This window comes from Taeniopygia guttata, chromosome 11 (assembly GCF_048771995.1).
Source record: "Taeniopygia guttata chromosome 11, bTaeGut7.mat, whole genome shotgun sequence".
Classification (NCBI taxonomy): Eukaryota; Metazoa; Chordata; class Aves; order Passeriformes; family Estrildidae; genus Taeniopygia; species Taeniopygia guttata.
The window spans coordinates 20,953,423-20,973,823 of NC_133036.1; the positions used below are offsets into that span (position 1 = coordinate 20,953,423).

The window sequence follows — 20,401 nt, forward strand, 5'->3', positions numbered from 1 at the left end:
CGCGTGGCGAGGGGGAAGGACAAGGGAACACAGGATCAGGACAAAAGACCGCGTAGGGAGAGGGGCGGGGCGGGCAAAGGGATATGCGCTGGAGGGGAGGAGGGGGAAGGGGGGGGGGGAAGAAGAGAAAATTACAAATCCCACACACTTCCACAATGGTGGAAAATGAGTCTCTGCTTATGAAGACAGAAAAGAGACAGCCTGAATAAACTGTTAAAACCTATGAATGGATGTCTCAGCCACTCATAAGCTCTTTGTACAGTAAACCCAGCGAAGAAGGAAATTTTGAGAAGGGATGTATTTACTGATGAAGAACAGGGAGACAAAACAGGCAGCAAAACTAAAAATACTCTGCCACAAAACCTTTCTGATTGCAGAAAATGTAATCCCATAATCAGAGATTTTCAATCCTCGTGGCTGGCATAAAGACATTACATTTCTATTGAAGAACAGAGTCTGTCGCAGAGCATTCTTTATATACAACAGTTTCAGCAAATACAATTGTATATGTATTCAACAAATGCTAATGCCATTCTAAGAAGAATTAAAGCCAGAAAGTGTGGGGAAGACAAAGGTCAATCAGAGTCACATTAAAAACAATCTATTCCATCTTTTAGCCATTCAGCAGCCAAGGGAGATCATTGTGCTTTGGAATGAAAAAGGATTGTATGGGGGAGTAATAATTTCTTCTTGCCATAGACTGAGCTGCTAGTCAGAAAAAAAGCCTGTTTAATGGTTTTATTTGCAGGAAAATGCAAGTGAGAGAACAGCTGTGCTAAACTACTGTTTGTCCTTGTTATTAAACAAAGCACAATCACTAAACATGATGGATGCAGAGAGAAAAGAATCAAAGTTAAGTCTGGTTCCAGCCTTCACTCATTTCCAAGTAATTTTCTTGCTTCCGTTCAGTTCATTTGAGGATTCTGCTCCTAACAGAATTGCAATTTCTTTCACAATATATAGATTTTTTTCACTTCAACAAATTCAAGGGCTGACACTACGTCAGCACTGATTTTACCCTGTAGTCTCATCTCTGGCTCCTAGTTAGCCCTTGTTCTGTAAGAGAGAAGAAGTAGTCCATCCATCATGTTTTATCTATTTTTACTGCTTTTGAGTTTGACTAAGGTTACCTTGCTTCAATTTTTTTTTAAATTATAGTGTTGAAACTACAGTGACAGTGGTTGCACAAATAGACACATCAAGATCAATAGTCAATTTGATCTGGAGAAGCTTTCTTCTTTTGTACCATGTCAGATGAAAGAGAATATCCATGGTTACTGCTATTAATATTTATACTATTCTCCAAGAGGAGAGAGAAATGCTAGACAACAGAGCTGGACATTGATTGTTGTACAGGTTATTGTGCAGCATTAAAAATAGGTACCTGAAAATGGAGCTGAGAATAGTTTTCCATATTGTCTATTAGCCCAGGGAGCTCAGAAGGGATGGAAGAGTAGTTCATCCAAATGCAGAATATCCAATACTTGGTGTTCAAATGGCTTCTTTCAGTGCTCTCCTTCTGAAGGACAGGAATATCCAGGAGGAATTCTGCAAGGACACAAGGATTTGAGGATACTGAGGGCAAATGCCCAACCCACCCAAGCCATGGGTTTTCTCTCTCCCATGCTCTGAGATTTGCTTCATGTCAGTGAATAAATGTGCTTTGTCCTGTGAATTTGGGCAGGATGAGCTCCCCACTCACAGGGACACAGCTCAGGGGTCCTGAATGTCCACTGGGATGGGGAGAGAAGTGAGAGGCTGGATAATCCCTCAGCTCCATGTGCTTGGCTCTGGGCAAGCTCTTCCACTGAGGGCAGAGGGTCCATCACCCCAAAACTTTAGGGGTTGTCTCAGTGAAGTCCTGTCCTGAGTTTCCCTCCTCTCCAGCACACTGGGATGGTGACATGAGGCACACATCAGCACAAACTGACCCCACAACACCCAAAGGTGTGCCTGGATTAGAGCTGCCACTGTTTAGGGCACCCAGAAGGAGGATTTTATACATATTCACCTCTCTCAGGTCACAGAGAATCATTAAGGTTGGAAAAGACCTCCAGGATCATCAATTCCAACCTATGACTGATCCCTCTGGTCACCCAGCCCAGGGCACTGAGTGTCGCAGTGCCTCCGGCGGTCAGCAGCTAGCCTGATGTCAGGCACGCTAGACAACGAGGGCCACCCCCTATGGCCACCACTGGCGAGGGGTGTGACCCGTGAGTTCTGCTGCAACAGCCCCGAGAGGGATCCTCTGCAACGTGGACAAAGACGCAGGAGTCGTCCTTAAGGGGGTACCAAAACTCCAAGTTTATTGGTGGTCGACGAGACCCACCTCAACCTCAATAGGGTATGCCCCAAAAGGCGAAGGGATACAGCCAGCAAGGGGTTATAACAGGGGGTGTCGACCTGGGGAGGGCTCAACCGTGGGCCAGTGGGGAATAACCGGGGAGTGGTGAAGGGAATGACAATCAGGGGAGGGATCCAATAAGGTGAGAGGGCAGGAGGGGTCCCCAGGGATCAGCCTATCACCTGAGGCCCTGGCTGGAAGGTTCTGGATAGAAGGGAGAGGGCTCAGGGTGACAGACAGTCCCCGGGGTGGGGTCAGGGGAATGACTCAGCGGAAAGTTATATAACTGGGGTGGGGAAAGGGAAGATTGACAGGCGAAAGGGGGAGGAGGAGAAGGAGGGATGGACCAAGTAACGTAAAGAGGGGGAGAGGGAGAAACCATAATATGGGGGAAACTCCAACAACTGAGTGCCACATCCAGGCCTCCCTTGGAAACCTCCAGAAATGGAGACTTCAAACCTCCCTGGGCAGCCCCTGACAAAGCCTGAGCACTCTTTTCATGGGGAAATTCCTGCTGGTGTCCACCCTGAGCCTCCCCTGGCCCAGCCTGAGGACGTTCCTGTTATGAACAAAACAGCCTTGCTGGGACACTTCAGCTTGAGCTAAGTACTAACACTGAAATGTTAATTAGCTAAGTGCTCCTCGGAATCACCTCCAACCCCACCCACACTTGAACAAACCAGGATGCAAAATAATCCAGTGGAATCATGGGAGGGGGTTTTGGGGATGAAAAACACCCCTAAATGGAAAGCTGGGCACAGTGGAGGGAGCTGGGTGGGTGTGCTGGTTGGGGAAAAGGGAACCACATCCCTGGTCTATGTCTGACCTGTCACCATAGCCTGCAAGGGACCAGACTGGACTGGGCTGTGGGAAGCAGGCACAAAGGAACAACTCTTCCAGGTGTTACCAGGAGAGAAGGAGGGGGGACAGCTGCTGCTGGACGTTGGCAGCAGGCTCTGCACATCTCCTCACCTTTCGGCTACCAGTGTGCCAGCAGGAAAGGAGAGAGGATGGTCTGCTGATCGGGACTTCAGATACAGACTGCACACCTCTTCACCTCCAGCTACCAGTGTGCCACGGAGACTTCAGGGACAGACTTTCCCCCTTCGGCTACCAGGAAAAAGCTACAACAGCGGGGGCGAACTCCGTGTCGAGCCCCCTGCCCAGCTGGTCTTTTTAATAAAGAGCTGAACATTAATAAAGGCATAAGCCCTGTTCATTACAGTTCCCTCTGCTCCTGTCCCTCTTCCTTGTCAGGAGTTGTGCAGATCCACAAGGTCCCCCCTGAGCCTCCTTTTCTCCGGGCTAACAGATTTCATCTAGGAAATCTGCCAAGGCTCTTTTATCACAGTGTCAATACCTCAGTCAAGACTTTTGAAGACTGGCACAAGTTCACACAAATGTCCTGAAGTCAAAGCTGTTGCTGTCAGGAGTCAGTGGTGGAACAGGTGGAGGCTGGAAAACAGGCAGAAAACATAGATTTTGCAGAAAAGAAAAAATGTTAATTCAGCTCTAGGAATTATTTGTTTTTTTAATATGAAACCTGTGTTTTAGGGAATGCTGTGACCCAGTGGGGACACCTGCACTGGATGGGTGACACCAGGCAGCTGAAGTGTGTACACCTGCCCTAAAAACCATATTCTAGGAATAGGCCAGGCATCCTTGGAAACTCTCGTTTGAGAGAGGGTGGATCTTAGCAATAATAATGAAAAAACAAGAAGCACAAGGGTTCTTGTGCTCAGAATCTCATGGTGGTTATTTATCCATCCTTACGGTGGCTGTTTATCCATCCTTCAACACAACCTTCCATAAACGCCTAGAGTATCTTACAGAGGGAGTTACAACAGCACCAGTGCTGCTCCCCTTGTAAAGACTGCAGGATAAGTACCTCTGGGTTTAGCAACACAGATCAGCAATGAAGAGCTTTATCCAGGAAAGTCCTGGTTCTGTGGGAGCTGCACTGCCAGTGACATTCAGTTCTTTTGCCTCAGTCAGTGTTGTAAGCACAGAGAACAGATGTCACATTTTCCATCCACACATACAGTACATGTGTCACAGGCAGCTAAGGCAAAAATGGCTTGGTTTATTTACAAATATATCTCAAGCCCTGAATATAAATAATCATTGGCAGCAGATACCTGTCTGGCTCCTTCCTGCCCAAAGTCTCTTCATGCATTAATAAAAGCGTCATTCTCAGTACGGCTTGATTCTTTCTCCAAGAACTGATTCTAAAAAGGGAGATTAAGGTGGAGAAAGCTTGTCTTCGTAGTCCCACTGCCTCTTTCCTGTGACTCCTGAGTTAGGCTGAAATGTATTGTTAGCCTGATTTCTGGGAAAAATCAAATCTCAGCAGAACATGGGAAATACTTGTAGAACTCTTGAGTAACAGGGCCACTCACATCTCCTGACACAAGAGTGCAAAGCTGGAGTGGGAGTGAGTGACAAACAATAAAGGCAGTGGCAGGAAAGGAGACAAGAGCAGCAAAAAAGCACCGAGGACAAACTCGAGACTGATGACAGACTGGAGGTTTATGTCTGTGGCTGGGGGAGAGGAATAACAAGAAGGTGGAGAGGAAGGGAAAGGCAGGAAAAGTGAGCAGTACTGGCTCTGACTGTTCTCTAGGGCTGCTGTCCTCATGCACCACCACCCCAGCGATGACAAAGGGTCAGAGGGGAAATAAAATCAGGCTTTTGGGAGACTACTTTGTATTTTCAGATTATAAATGATATGTATGTTGACTATAATTTGTGCCAATGTAATACTGTTGTATTTGATTTAGGGAAATATGATTCAATATGTGTAATATTTTGTTATTGCAAAGCACACACCACCACTGGGAGCTTCCCCCACATATCTGTTACACCAAAAACCGGTTTTCTGGGACAAAGCCTCATTTGCAATTTAATACATGTGGCTCGCCCAGAGATGGGCTGTTCCAAAGGGATACTGGAACACCTGGGAGCTGATCATCCTGGTAAGGACCCAAGACTGGGATCCCTGGAGTCCTCTGGGCTGATACATCTGAATGCCACGGTTCCCGTAATTCCATCAAGAAAAATCGTCCACACCTGGACTTGGATTGTTCAACCTCTACCCGGAGAAAAGAACTTTATGAATATGTGGGTCTCTGAATCGAAAGAAAAGGCACATGGCTGAAATCCTCGCCTCGGGCAGAAAATTTCCTATAAGAACTGCAGGGTCCAAGAGGGTGGTGTGTGTGTCCAGGGGAACCTCTGCTGACAGGCTCCTTCCTGTCACGCACCCAGCGCTGAACCCGGGCTCAGCGCTGTCCTTTTCTTTGTGGCTGGCTCAGAGAGAATTCGATCCTAAATAAAACTTTTATTTTTCATTTTAATTTGGCTGGACCAATTTTCATTTATAGCATAAAGATAACACAGTCACAAGAAATAATTGGCATTGTGGCATCTAAGAAATCTGACAGCACTTAGCAGTGCTGGGCACAGATCTGCGAACAATAATCATACTGAAGAATGATTTTTACTTGTTGTCAATTAGACACTGTTCAGGTACAGCACTAGGAAACAGAGGGTTGTTTTCTCTCTCATCTTTGTAACTGTCATGTCAAACTTAAAACTTCAGACAAGTTTATTAATTAATTAGTCTGCTTTGCACTTTTAACGAGCCTATTTATACCATCATTTCTCATTTACATTTTCTCCTGTATGTTGCATGGAAAATCACAGCAAATTTTGGTTCATGGACACTAACTGTTACTGCTAAACAATTAAGATTATAATTTGGACAACTTTTGGTTTTGGGGACAAGAGGTTGGCGATTTTTTTATCAGTTCTTCATAAAATTATTAAGGATTTTTTTCCCCTTTTTTTTTTTTTTTTTGGAAAGTACATGAATATTAATTTAACCAGCTCCTCTGAGCACTGAATACTGAAATGAACAGGGTCTATGCCTTTATTAATGTTCAGCTCTTTATTAAAAAGTCAGCTCGGCAAGGGGCTCAACAAGGAGCTCGTCCCCGCTGTTGTAGCTTCTCCAGTACCCGAAGGGTGAGAAGACATGCAGAGTCTGTCCCTGGAGTCTCCGTGGCACACTGGTAGCTGGAGGTGAAGAGGTGTGCAGTCTGTATCTGAAGTCCCAGCAGTCCGTCCTCTCTTCTTTCCTCCTGGCACACTGGTAGCCGCAGGGTGAGGGGATGTGCAGAGCCTGCTGCCGAAGTCCTGCAGCATCTGTCCCCTCTCCTTCCCTCCTGGTAACACCAGGAAGTGTGTGTGTGCTTTGCTCCTGCTTCCCACAGCCCACTCCAGTCTGGTCCTCTGCAGGTTATGGTGACAGGTCAGACACAGACTAGGGATGTGGTTCCCTTTTCCCCAACGTGCACACCCATCCAGCCCCCTCCACTGTGCCCATCTTTTCCATTTAGGGGTGTTTTTCATCCCCAAAACCCCCTCCCATGATTCCACTGGATTATTTTGCGTCCCAGTCCTAGAATGGTAGTGAGGGTGGGGGGAAGGTAGGTGATTCCCAGGAACAATTAGCTAATTAACATTTCAATGTCAGTACTTAGCCCAAGCCAAGTGCCCAGCCAGGCTGTTTTGTTCATAACAAATACCATTTCTTAGCCCACTCAGAAGGTATTATTCCAATTTTACAGGACAAGGAAAGAAGGGACTCTCAAAGTTTGATGCATACATTCCAGTCTCCAAGTCCTTCCTAATTTCCATTTATTATTAACTTTACCTAAACCTTTTTTATTCCATAGGTATTTGTTGGGGGCTGGGTTTTTTCTGTTCTTTCCTTATTGGCTGTGGAATTTCTTCCCATTGAGTTACTAAAGGAAACTGATGAGGTGGGGAGGGGGAACTCCTTTGATTTTTGGGAGTTTCTCTCAGAGAGGGGCAGATATACAAGGAGATTAGGGCACGGGGAAAGTGCTAAGGGCAGGTTTTTTTACCAATGAAAGATATTATTTCCAAGTGTATCATCAATTTGTAAAAGCACTCAGAAAGATGCATTTTGACTTGGACTTGCAAAAAAATCACTTTTCATACGGGTAAAGCTCGGCTAATATTTGTTTGTAAATTAAATTACCTGTAATGATTTTAGTCTATTCCACTTAAGTTGCCACTGTGCAAATAGGTCGTTGCAAATAATTTTCTATTTGTTTTCATGGAAGCTTGAGAAAATTAATCCTAATTACTCTGCTGGCTCTTTAATGTACTGGTGCTTGAACAAAACACCTACACACCAGATTGCACAGAAAGAAAGCTGCCACTCTTTTTAGGCCCAGAGCTGGAGCATTTGTCGAGAAGAGAGAGAACAGTGCAGGGGTGCAAAGCACCAAACCTCTAATTTAGAAGGTGTAGGAAAGGGATCAAGGCTGTGGGAGTACCTGATGTACAGCATTAACTCTCTTAGTTTGAGCAAAAACTAATTCTTCATGGTAAAGGAAGAGTCATCAGGTAGCAATTAATGACATATGGGGAAAGAGAGAAGAACCTGATTGCAACTAAATCTATATTAAACTTAATGCATTTGTGATAATGGGTTTACAAATATTTGAAGTGTGGTGCATACTCTTCAGCTCTCTTCAAGCAGTCTGAAAAACCATTATAATTAATCTTCTAATTGATAATTGTTATATGATTTTTGCAGAACCTTTCAAGGTCCTCAAATACAATAGTCCTAAGGCACTCTGCTTTTCAAAGGAAACACCACCTATATATCCTGAGACAATAAACCTACATTCTTCTCATTATCAGACCTCCATGTGCATTTTAAAGTCAGGTTAACGATGGTACATTCTATCCTAGTGTTACAAATAGCTTAGAAAGGGCTGTGAAAGAGCTGTAAATTGTTAAGCAGCGCTCTAAGTTTGGTTATGGTAAAAGGGGTTCAAAGGGCATTTATAAGAAATACGGTACTCAAGTACCGTATTACACCTAAGTAAAGTGCAGCCAGCCCGGAAAGACGCGTCATGGGCCAATCGAGCCCTTAAACCTTCATGCAAATGAAGGATCCAAACAGAAACCAAGCCCCAGGGACAAAAACAGGATAAAAAGGGGCACCAGACCCAGTGAAGCCGTGCTGCTCCCCCTGGAACATCGGGGCCATCGCTGCTCAGCAGAGCCAGCGCCGGCACTGCAGCATCCTCGATGGGAATGCTCCTGCTCAGCCCAGGGCCCCTTGCTTCAGGCCTTTCTTTTTGTTGTAATAAATGCTGAAATCACTTCTAGGACCGGCAGTGTGGGCCCGTTTCTAACACTGGAAGTGCTCATAAATTTGTCCTACAGTTTGCCTGATGTTGCTTCCCAGAGCTCTCCTGGGAATTACAAATCTCATATCCACAACCTGCTTTCCCCATTTAAAAAAGCTGATTTACATTAGGATTTCCAGTTCCAGTGATGAGAGAGGTGGGATCTGAATTGGCTGAGCTATTTCCCATTCTCCTTCAGGTGATCCTAAGGACGATTTCCTGCTTAGACAGGATGATGCAAATCAAGGAAACACAGAATTTACGCATAGAAGACCTTGTATTGTGTGAGTTGCCTTAGAGGTATTACCTGGCAGGGGTGCCCAGAGCAGCTGTGGATGCCCCTGGATCCCTGGCAGTGCCCAAGGCCAGGCTGCACACTGGGGCTGGAGCAGCCTGGGACAGTGGAGGGTGTCCCTGCCCATGGCAGGGGTGGCACTGGATGACCTTTAAATCCCTTCCCACCGAAACCATTTTATGGTTATTAACATATTGAAAAATTCACATTGCTTTTCTTCAACTCTAATAATTAATGACCTTTTTATAAATCTACAATTTGGCCTTAACAGCACCAGGAGCCATGGCTGCTTCTCTCAACACATTCCCAATCGGGCTGGGCTGACAGCCACAGGAGACCCCTAATCCCACATGGAACTGAACACACTCAGGGAGATTTTCAGTCCCCACATCTCTGTGCTGATGGTTTCTTTTGTGCCTGACATACAAGAACCATCCCTTCTGGCTTTTAATTCAACTGGCCTGGGTGCAGCCAGTCACTGCAGAAAGAAAGCAAAGCCACAGAACTTTGCTTAGATTAGTGCTCATAAAGGAATATAAAAATAGAAAAGCAGGTGGTATTTGACTTTGAGAATATCCAGAATGTGAAAATATGAAACAGAAAAGAGCTTCCTTTAAAATTTATAAAAAAATAAAGGACATATTTCTCTGTCTCCTGTAGCAAAGAATATTGAGCTGAAAAAAAGAATTGGACATGCTCTGACAAGGCCAACTCAGTAATTTCCTCCTGTGAACTCATGAACCTCCTGGAGCTGGGCTCCTCACCTCTTAGAACATTCTGACACTTTTAAAGGCAAAGAAGAACCACTACAAGATACATGAAAAAGAATAAAATATCTTCATTCATTACAGATGATAGTGGTGGGATACCTCAATTTGAGTTATTTTAAAGCATTTTGGAACTTGGGAAAGCAGGGACACTGCAGAAATATCCTCTTCTTTCACACAAATGTATCACATTTCATTAAGTCTTCTTAATTTACTCTTTGGTTAATATTGATGAGACCTCTTGTACCAAAACCAGTTCAATGGGAAGAAGAAAAGCTACTGCTTTGCTACTTTTTCATATGATTTAATGTATACTAAGGAGTTGTAACTGAGAACCCCATGCATATTTGCACAGAAAGAGAAACAGAAATCAGGAGATATCCAGCAATAAAATCCACTGCTGTGAAATGTAACAAGCTGCAGAGGTATTAATTAAATGTTTTTAGCTTGTTAGATTAAAACCAGTAAATTAAACCATGGATTTTAGAGTTGTCCTCACATTACCTGGCACTTTATCTCCATGGACAGAGAGCTGAAATTAAAACATGTTTCAGTAACAATTTCCTTTTACTTGAGGAATTTCCAACGGAATCCATCCATCGTGATATTGACATAAATCCAATTTCCCTCTATGACTAAATATGCATCAGCAAGAGTTTTTCTAACTCCTTTCCAGAGAAGATTCTGCTTTTTTGTGTGGGTTAGAAAATGTATTTAGCTCTGACCTTCTTCTGGTAAAATCTATAAAAACAAGAATTGAGGCTACCTCATCTGAAATCTCTTGACTCTGCAATGGTCTGTAGGAGATATGAGAATTAAAACCTCTTCACTTGCACAGAAAATATATTTGGATGAAATTGCAAAACCAAAAATCAGATACTGGGAAAAAAAAAAATTATATTGCAAACCTGCCAGAGCTCACCCTAGGTTGGGGTGGCTCTGTGTGGTGGAAAAATCTCTCCTCCAACTTGTGCTTTCAAAAAAAAGCTCAGAAGTCTTCTGTTGTCTGGTCTCAAGGCAGTTTATTGCAAGTTATCTAAAAGATTTTCTTCTCGGGCTGCTGTGGTTTGCTCACAGCTCAGGCAGAGGCACACACACACCCTGACATCCTCTCTGACTCCCGACTGCTTCTTCTCTCCCTCGCCCAGGGCTGCTGCTGTCTTTTATATGGTACATTACATGTAAAATGTTTATAGTTTTTCCCCAATGCCTATTACCTATATTAAATGGTGCCTTTCTACTCTAAACCAGTCTGTGAGTGCCAACATCACCAAAAACATGGAGGTAAGGAAGAAGAAAGAGGGAGGACAGGACAGGCCCAAATCTCTCCATCTTAAAACTTCTGACCCCCATGTACAAAACCAAAACCCCCCCGTACGGGACTTAAAACCCCCCTGTACAGCACTAAAAAAATTCTTCCCTTTACTTTGTGACTACTTCTACTATAATATCTAAACTTTTGTGACTTCTTGTTCTCTCTGCAAGGTTGGTAAATCATTCCATGGCCCAAACCCAAAATCACAACTGTTTCCAGCTGCCTGCCAGGGTCTCAAATGCTTCTGACCTGGACCTGGAACCTCCAAAAATGTCTGAGGGACATTTTGAGTTCAGATACAAAACCAAAATGAGCTTGATGGAGATGTAAAAGTGAACACTGACCACTACATAGAATTACAACTTTATAGACAGAAATATTAGGCAACCTTAAATGTCCTAAGACAAATTACACTTTCTGGATGGTTTCTACAAAGACAGTAGTTTAAAATGCTCTACTGAAATACTACTGAGGTTTCTGTGAAAATAATTCCTGTGAAAAATGCCAGTGTTCTGGTAGTTTGGAAGCAGGTTTTTTTCACAGTAGTTCATAAAATTACTTGTGCATTGTTCCGACATCATGGAAGTCTAAATTTGTCCCTATTTTTTGCACAATGTTACTAAATTCAAAGCCTTGCCATGTGACCTACTAGTTTTATACCTCTAATCCTTTTTAGCTTATATCCTTGAGGAACACGATCTCTATCATGTAATGGGAATTTTCATAGGTGCGCCTGAACCACCACTCCTATTAGTCAAGGATCCCAGGTATTAGCAATTTAATGCTGGACAATTTAAATACAACACATATAAACAGATTGAAACAAGACAGTACAGGCTGGAGTACTGAAATTTCCCTTAAGATAAAAAAAAAATACAAAAAAGGAAGCACTTCTGATATTTCCTTCAGAATTTGTCTTCAATATAGTTTGGGATTTTTGTATTTTATCCAAATCATTGAAAAAATCATATTACAATTCTGACTTCTATTTGGTTGTGTTTATTATAAGGTTTTCTACTTTTCAAATCCATGATAGCTGTTAAGTACAATACATCTTAATCAGGTACAAAGGGACCCAACAATAGCAGCAGGTGAAAACCTGAGTGAAAAAATAAGTGAAGGCGATTCTCTTCCTGTATGAAACTTTGGGGTTTTTTTTTTCTGAAATTTTTAGTGCTCAGGCAATGCTTTTTATGCCACTAAACTGGACTAAAGGGCACTGACTATAATATCAACCACTAAAAAATTGCTGTCAGACCATTAAAACCAGTTCCTCATCCATAATTCAACTGCTATAGAAAAGAGATTTTGCAAACATACATCTCCATCACTTACTATTTCATAGAATTCTCCATGGTATTTTATGCTGGCATTTGTCATGCAAATCACAGACTTGGGAAAAGATGCCAGACCTGGAGTCTTTTTTCCACTGCCTTCTCCATGTTTGCCTTTCCATTTTCTTATGTAGCCTAGAAATTATGAGCCTTGGCTATTATAAATGTGAAAATTAGGAAAGTCACAGGAGTTGTAAAGTAATTTTTTTTGTAAGAGTTCACTATTCCCCCTCCTAATATATGAATATCATTTAAAAAAAGAGGAAGGAGAGAGATAAATAAATTTCTATAATTTGAAATGTTATGGTTATTTTTAAGCATGGAACAGCAAAGCACAGCACCAATATAAATTGAAGACTCAAGACAGTACGAGATATTAACATTAGGCTCTAAAATATGCTTTTAAGCATTCTCAGATCTTTAATAAAATCATTCATCTCAGCTCCAAAATGTAAACATAGTCCACACAAAGTTCATTGGTGATATAATTTGCTAACTCTCCTTCTCCTGTTTCTCACTCAGTTATTGATCACTTCAGTTTTACTGAGAGGAAAAGTTGTGCCAACTTAAATCCAGTACAACTGGAATTAGTGAAAAACCAGGTCTCATGCTGCTCATATTTTCTTTTAGCCTTTTTAAAACAATCTGCTATTGGTACTGTTTTGTGCTTTATTTTTGTCTGGTAATTAGAAATAATGACAGGTTGTTAATTAGAAATGGTAACAATACGATGGCTTCTTCTTTGTAACACTGGGAAGTCTCCCTGACTTTTGTGATTAATTTCCCTTCCCTGGCAGGGTGGGCAGGCCCTGGCACAGGTGCCCAGAGCAGCTGTGGCTGCCCCTGGATCCCTGGCAGTGCCCAAGGCCAGGCTGGACACTGGGGCTGGAGCAGCCTGGCACAGTGGAAGGGGTCCCTGCCATGGCAGGAGTGGCACTGGAGGGGCTTTAAGGTCCCTTCAAAACCAAAACAGCCTGTGTTTCTGCGGTTCCGTTCACACTGAGTTTTCTCTGTACAGTCAATTGAATTCACATCCTCATTAAGTCATTTTATCTCTCCCCACCCCGTCCCCATTATTTTTTTTTAATTATTTTTTAAATTTTTTGTTTCTCTTGAAAGCTCTTCAGGATTTTCTTATTTTGAAACTGTGTGTGGCGAAATATAAACCGTAAACACCCCAAAGCCCTGGTTGACTCGGACCACCAGCTCAAACAGCTTGGTCCAAAGTCTGCAAAGTTACACATTACTACAGAAATTATAATTATATGGTTTAATCAATAGGTTTTTCTGGATTTCACCAGAGTAACTATAAATAACATTTCCTCCCAAATTTTCTACCATCCTGGCACTAGAAGACTTATTAGATCCTGAAAGTATTTACAAATTTCAGACATTTAATGGCATCAGACCCACTTACTATATTTTAATTGCTGAATGTGGCCAAAATAAATGATAGTTTCAGAAAGAAAATCACATTATTTTCTTGCAGGATTTAATCTCCTGAATCAGTAACTCATTGGGGAATTTCAGCAGTCCAGAAGGAGATCTGGGGCTGAAGGGAGAAAATGGGGATGGCCTCAGGATGGTGGGAAACAGACCCCAACCATGCCAGATCCTGAGTCAGGAGCGAGTTATAGACACCATTTCTGCTTATCATAGTCTCCACTAATTTTTTCCCCATATGAAGTTTGTTTGGTATTGAACTTCTCTAATACCCTCCATAGGGTTCAATACTCTATGGAAAAAAATTAAATAATTCCACTTAAAAGTTGACAAGTTCACCTTTTCCCCCACAATTTATGTCATGGATTTTTTACAATCTGCAAGTCAGTGGCAAAGCCCAGAGTGATTTGAGCAGCTGAGGGTCCAGATTAGTCCTGTACCAGCTGGCTCCTTCTTCTTTAAGGTGGTGCCATGATTGACAATTATTCAGTTAGGAATTAGATTTTCATATCAATGTTGTTTTCTTAGTAAGCACCAGATCCTATATGTATTTTTAATTATATACAGATGTTGACTCCAAAATTACAGTAATTTAATTTCCATTGATTTCTACTCTTCTTTATGTAATGAACAGCTCAGAATGGCTCTGGTTATTTTGCTAGGGACAATGGACAAATGGCAATTCAGCTGATTCTCTCCCTTGACTGCCAGTTGTCAAGTGCAGGTTCCAGAGTTTTTTTCCTGCAGTGTTGAGTAGGAAGTGCACAAAAACAATTGACTTGGAGTAGGCTGAGAAATTTTGCCATCTGGTAAATAACTCACCCACAACCATTCCCTGCTGGATTTCATTACATAAAGATAAAGAATTCCAAAATAAATAACTCATCCCTTAGAATTAACTATTCCTGGGAAAAGTGCTTGAAATTCTTTCTCCTGTAAGTAAATTATGAACATTTTGCTCGGAAATCAATAACTGATTATTTATGCACACACACTTTCATCTTCTATGCCTCTGGAAATAAACAGAGATGCTATTTTGGGGGAAGGAAAAGATGTCAGCAGGCTTCGTAGGACTAAACAACAACATTAAGAAAGCCCCAGTGATTCCTGTGAGATCTGGCACAGCCAAAGTGCCTCTCAGAGCACAAGGGGGCTGTGTGGGCTGAAGGAATTTGGAGCAAAAGGGAGAGAACTAGGCAAGGTTACTGAGCACAGCAATGTAAGAGCTCCTGCTTGCAGGGGAACAGCAGGGACCTGGTTTAGAACCCTGAAATGAGGGCATTAATCAGAGGAAAGACCTGTTAAAGCCAACATGAGGCAATGTCTTTGTAATTTTTTTTGCATTTATTATGTTAAAAACACAATAGCTGTGTCACCTGAAGATATTCCTGTGTTTGGTTTGAACAGACACAGCCAATTCCATGATGAAATCCAAGACCCCCAAAGTGTCAGTGACTTTGCTATTTCTTACCTACACTGATTTGTTTTGATAGAAATCTGTTTACTCTGCCTTGATAATATCCTTTATGGCCACGTTCAGGCTGAAGCCCCTAATTTAAAGTGACATTACATTAAGGTCTAATTCAAACTGGTGCTATTAAAGAGCAGAGCTGGACAGTTCTAAAAAAAACCTAATTTGACAGAGGTTTACTGGTGGGTGACCCTACCTCAGCTCATTTAGGAGAGAAAATTGATTGAGTTTAAAAAATAAATTGGCTTTCATGGCTCTGTATGATACAAACAAAAGAAATTGTGTGGTTATTTTGCAGTGTACTGTGGGTACCAGTTGAACCATCCAAACAGGAAAATTTTGAATTTTTTTAAAATTTTTAAATTCATTTTGTTGTGCCATTTCAACCATTTGTAGTCTCCATCGCTCCACTTTGGCTAATCCTGGTTGCTGCATTTTCTGCCTAAGAAAAAAAAAATGTTGTACAAAATATACATATGTCATTTTTCTTCATAATTTAGAATTTATTGCCTCTTCCTTAGAAGTGTTTTAAGCTAATGTAGTATTTTAATTAACAATTATTATCCATCTCAAGGACTTGTATATAATTTTAAAACACATGAAAATTAATATATTATTTTTAACAGATATTTCCAATTAAGCATGAAAAAATTGTTTAATTAGTTTAAAATTAATGAACCTAGAAGCTGAAAATTTCCTAAAACTAGAGAAGATCCCTAAATTCTATACTCATCAGTGTAACCTCAAGCTCCTGGAATTTTACATTTTTATCCTTGTGGTTGCCTTTGATTGTTCTTATAGGTTAACTCAAATGGGTAAATTCGTATTATGAGGTTTAGAAAAATCAGATTCAAATGAGGAAACTGGAATTCTTTGCTGATGCTACTTTTTCAGATTTGGTAACAGTGTTTGATTCCGTGTATGGCACAGATTCTGTGAACAATAATAACTTGCACATAAATTAACCATTCTGCCCCTAGTCACACACTTTTCCAAAATTGCACAGATCCATGATCCTGCTACATCTCCTGACTCCAGACTGCCAAGGACATTTGCTAATAAAAACCTCTTTTTTTGGTATTTCCCCCATCTGATGTGATTACAGAAAATATACCGAAATACAACACAGAAGAAATAAATTAGATACAAGGGCCATGTGAGAGTGTGGAGAAACAGCAGCACAACATATGGCTGCCAAAAGCCTTTGCCACATGGGTTGTGAAGGTGCCTGATCGAAACCTTGATAAACCATTGCCTGTCAGGTCTTTGGGAATGAAAATTTGATGAGCTGGGAGCCCCTCTATCTGCTTTCTGTGCATGTCCTGACCTCTGGTGAGAGAAATGAGCAATCACCCTTGTGACACACAGAATCTGGGAACAAAGATCTGTATCCAGAGAGATTCCTGTCAAAATAATGGGAGCCATGCAGTCGCTGTAACATTTAACTGCCCTTTAGTGCAGCCAGCAGCTTGGGCTTGTTTTTAAAACCTTTGAGGAGTATCTTACACACACCATGTGAGTAGAATCATTACATCCTTTGAAGAATAGTATATGAGAAATTAAAAATTAGACCAGGAATACAAATAAATAAATAAACAGAGGTGTGTAGTAGAGAGGTTATGCAATAACTATCAGAATGTCTGGTTTTACAGACTAGATGCATTACCTTTGAGGGTTTTTTTTTTGTCATATTCATTCTTTGATGAATAATGAATCAATTACAATTACAATCTTCCTTGTAGAGTTCAAAATGTTGCTTATATCTATCTTTTAACTCTTCTTCACAGTCACAGAATAAGATTTTAACTGCCAATATCAGACATCTTTTTTATTTTCTTCACCTGCATCTGTCACACATTTGATGAGCTCCTTGTATTCTGTGCCAAGCTACCACAATTCGATGAACCATATCCTAAAACATTATAAAAGTGTGAATGCAGTCCTTGAACATCTTACATGCTCAAAATATGCAGCATCAAATGCATAGTCAAATATTTTAAATACTAATTTGTTTGATAAACTGCCATTAAAAAGAATAATTTAAAAATAAAACTCCACAAACCTGTTTCCCAGTTGTCTCTATCATCTCCCAGGCACCACTTCAGTTATGTAAATTGCCAAGTAGTTACGTTTGGGTTATAATCTCCAGGCTCAGTATTTTTCTCCAAAACATCACTCTTTAAAATAATTAGGGTCCTCTGCTCAATTGTCATTCATGCAATTTCATTTATATTAGAAAGAATCATACATAAATTCTCAGATTACTTATTTTCTCCAAAATTTGTCACAATCTTTCACAACAAAAGAACATTTCCATTCCATTTTGAGAATGTTTAAGAAAAACAGCAGGTTCTTGATCCTTCTTTTATGCACAATATCCAAAGTTCTTTAGAAGAAAAATCAAGTTTAGCAAAAAAGGAAAAAAAGTTAGTTAAACCACTGCCCTAATAGAGAACTGAGACATTCCTGCTCCTCCTGCTCCTCCTTCTGCTCTGATTTAGACATCTGCTAAGCAATTTCTCTAATATATTCTCACTCCTCTCTCCCAGCCTCAGTTCTGCAGGGTTTTTTTCTTAATTCTTAAATACTTTCCTCCAGAGGTGCTGTCACTGTTGCTGATAGGTCCAGCCTTGGCCAGATGTGGGTCTGTCCTGGAGCTGACTGGACATGGGAAAAGCTTCTGGATGTTTGTCTCAAAAGCCACATCTGTATCCCCCCTCTCTGCATATACTGCCCCGCCCCCCAAAAGAAATAAAACTCTTGCCATACCAACCCAATACAGCACTTGTGATTCATTTGTTAGTTTAATTTTTCACATTTCTGAGAAGAAAATGTTTCATAGCCACTATAACTCTGAACTTCCTCCATTTATTTCCTAGATCAACAGCAAAATCTATTGCAGAAAGCTGCCAGAACATTGCTGTTAGGTCTTTGAACATGCCTGAGGAGGAGCCATGAGTGCTGGCTACTGGAGAGATGTTTCTAGGGGGCAGGTTGCTTCCTCCTCCAAGTTGAACACCTTCAAAAATACATCATCCTGACTGTACAGAATGTAATTTGATTTCTGATACTCCTGAAATAATTGGTCATGGATGTCTTTAGGTGGTTCTGTTTTTCTTCTGGAAGACACCTATAAATGTCTGGAAGACACTTATCATTGCTCTGTGAACTGATGATAAGACGTCTGAAGTGGACACTAATTTTTCTATTGTATCCTATTCAGTTGGAAAATATTTTAAATGGCCCATTATTTTTAAATGGACATTTATTTCACCAAGGTGGAAATGTTCTCACAGAGATCACTAGACAATATGAATGTTCTGCCTCAGTAAAGTACAAAACCTACAAAGCTACCAGGAACTTGTGAGCAAGAGGAATTTCATCTCCCAGCTTGGTGACCTTATTGAACATCAAAGTTAGTGTTTATCCATGTGTGGCATAATGCTGAAGTCTTTCAGGAAAAACTAATGATGTGATTCAAGCATTTAATAGCACATGTGATGTGAAGAAGGTCTTTGTGAAAGTATCCTTAAAGCATTACCTTAAAGATGTCTCTAGTGCCCAGAAATAGAAGCTCAAGAACTCTGAACACAGCTTTTTATCCTCAAAGGAACTCCTTGGTAATACTTTACATGAAGAAGCCATCTTAAAAAAGTTAAATCTAATTACTGTATTTTAAACAACAAGCTTTTAAAACAACTTATCTCTATTGAGCTATTTTTGGCTGTAGATATATCTGCAAAAAAGGACAGTTCCATTCTAAGTGTGCAATGAGTACACAAATTGCTTAAATCCAGCCTTGTTAATAATGTAAGCAACCATGTCCCAAACAGACTGGTGAGTAGCAGTAAAGTAAGGATAGGCTCTCAGGCAAAGAATTCCTCAGGAATTTATTGGTCTGAAGGGATTCTCACACACCTCTCTTTTGTGCAGGGGTTCCTTTTTGAGCAGGATGAGGCAACAGGTGCCAAATTCCAGTCTCAGTTTGGCAGATGCAGCTCTCTCTGGCTTTAGTTCTTCCCCAGTTGGTCTGGTGATGACAAAATACCATGATCAACACTTCCTGAATCCCAAAGGACTGGCAAGAGATGAGTTGGCAGCAAATATAAATTCATAATTAACATTCTCCAAATTCCCCAATTAATGCAGACCAGAGAACCATTACAGTGTTAAGTATCTTCACTTTCTAAACTCAGTTTGTCCTTTGATAATCTGAGAGGAGTTTATTTCAAACAAGGGATGTGATTAACTAATGCTGCAAAGAATATTGGGATTATCAGCAACAGCAGTCCTGAGGAAAGCAGATCAATCAGTATTTAGTTTACCGCTTGATTTCCTAATCATTTATTCCAACAGCAAAGACTGGACCATGTTGAAACATATGCAGTTAATTCTCAGTGACGTGTTTTCCTTTTGCACCATTGTCTTCTTGTTTAGCTGCTAGCAGGCAGCAGAGGAATAAGCAGCACAGAGAAAAAAATATTATATCCCTAATAAAACAGAGAATCCTAAGATAGTCTTTGCCTTCAGCCAAAGGCTGGGCAGCCTTAGTGTGTTCAGAAATAAATTAACAGGGAAAAATATATTTGTATCTGTGCAAATCCTTGATTAAACTTCACATCCATTACTACATTATCCACACTAGAAATACCTTAACCTTAATTCTGAGTATATTGGGACTAAGTGGGTCTTCTGTCTGTAAATTAGTGTTAAAAGAGAACATGTTGGAAACTTGCAGAGCAGAACAGTACTGTTTTTGATGTGCTGCATGCCTGCTATGACAACATATTCATCTGCTGAGACAAGGGAGCTGACTTTCAAAAACAGCAATGAGCATCACTGCCAGTTAAGCCTGACCTTTGAAAGAAGGTACCTGGCCTTTCATCTTCAAGACTATATTTTGAAAGGTAATTAAAGGAAAAAATAAGGACAGTGTGACACTAACATGACAGCTGTTGAGGAGGACATAAACAAACATTTGCCTTTGACAGCAGAAATCTACAGTTTAACATTTGAAAACTTACTAACAGTGAGATGTAAAAACTCTGTCTGTGTGCTCTGCATCACCGGGATATCAGAAACAGCTTTTAAAAAAACTTAATTTGAAAGAGATGCATTTAACTATCAGATAGCACAACAGTAGCATTCCCAATTCACTGCATTTAGGACATGAAATCACATGACTGTTTAAAAAAATTT

At 41.0% G+C, this 20,401-nt stretch overlaps 1 long non-coding RNA gene across 1 annotated transcript; it reads right to left on the reverse strand.

Annotated features, from left to right (window-relative positions):
- Positions 1-150: 150 nt before the first annotated feature.
- On the reverse strand, positions 151-17,916 carry LOC140684855 (uncharacterized). The gene is made up of 3 exons (XR_012057741.1): positions 17,265-17,916; positions 3,705-3,799; positions 151-1,548 (listed from the first exon to the last, which is right to left on the reverse strand). It is a non-coding gene; the product is annotated as an uncharacterized lncRNA (long non-coding RNA).
- Positions 17,917-20,401: the final 2,485 nt, after the last annotated feature.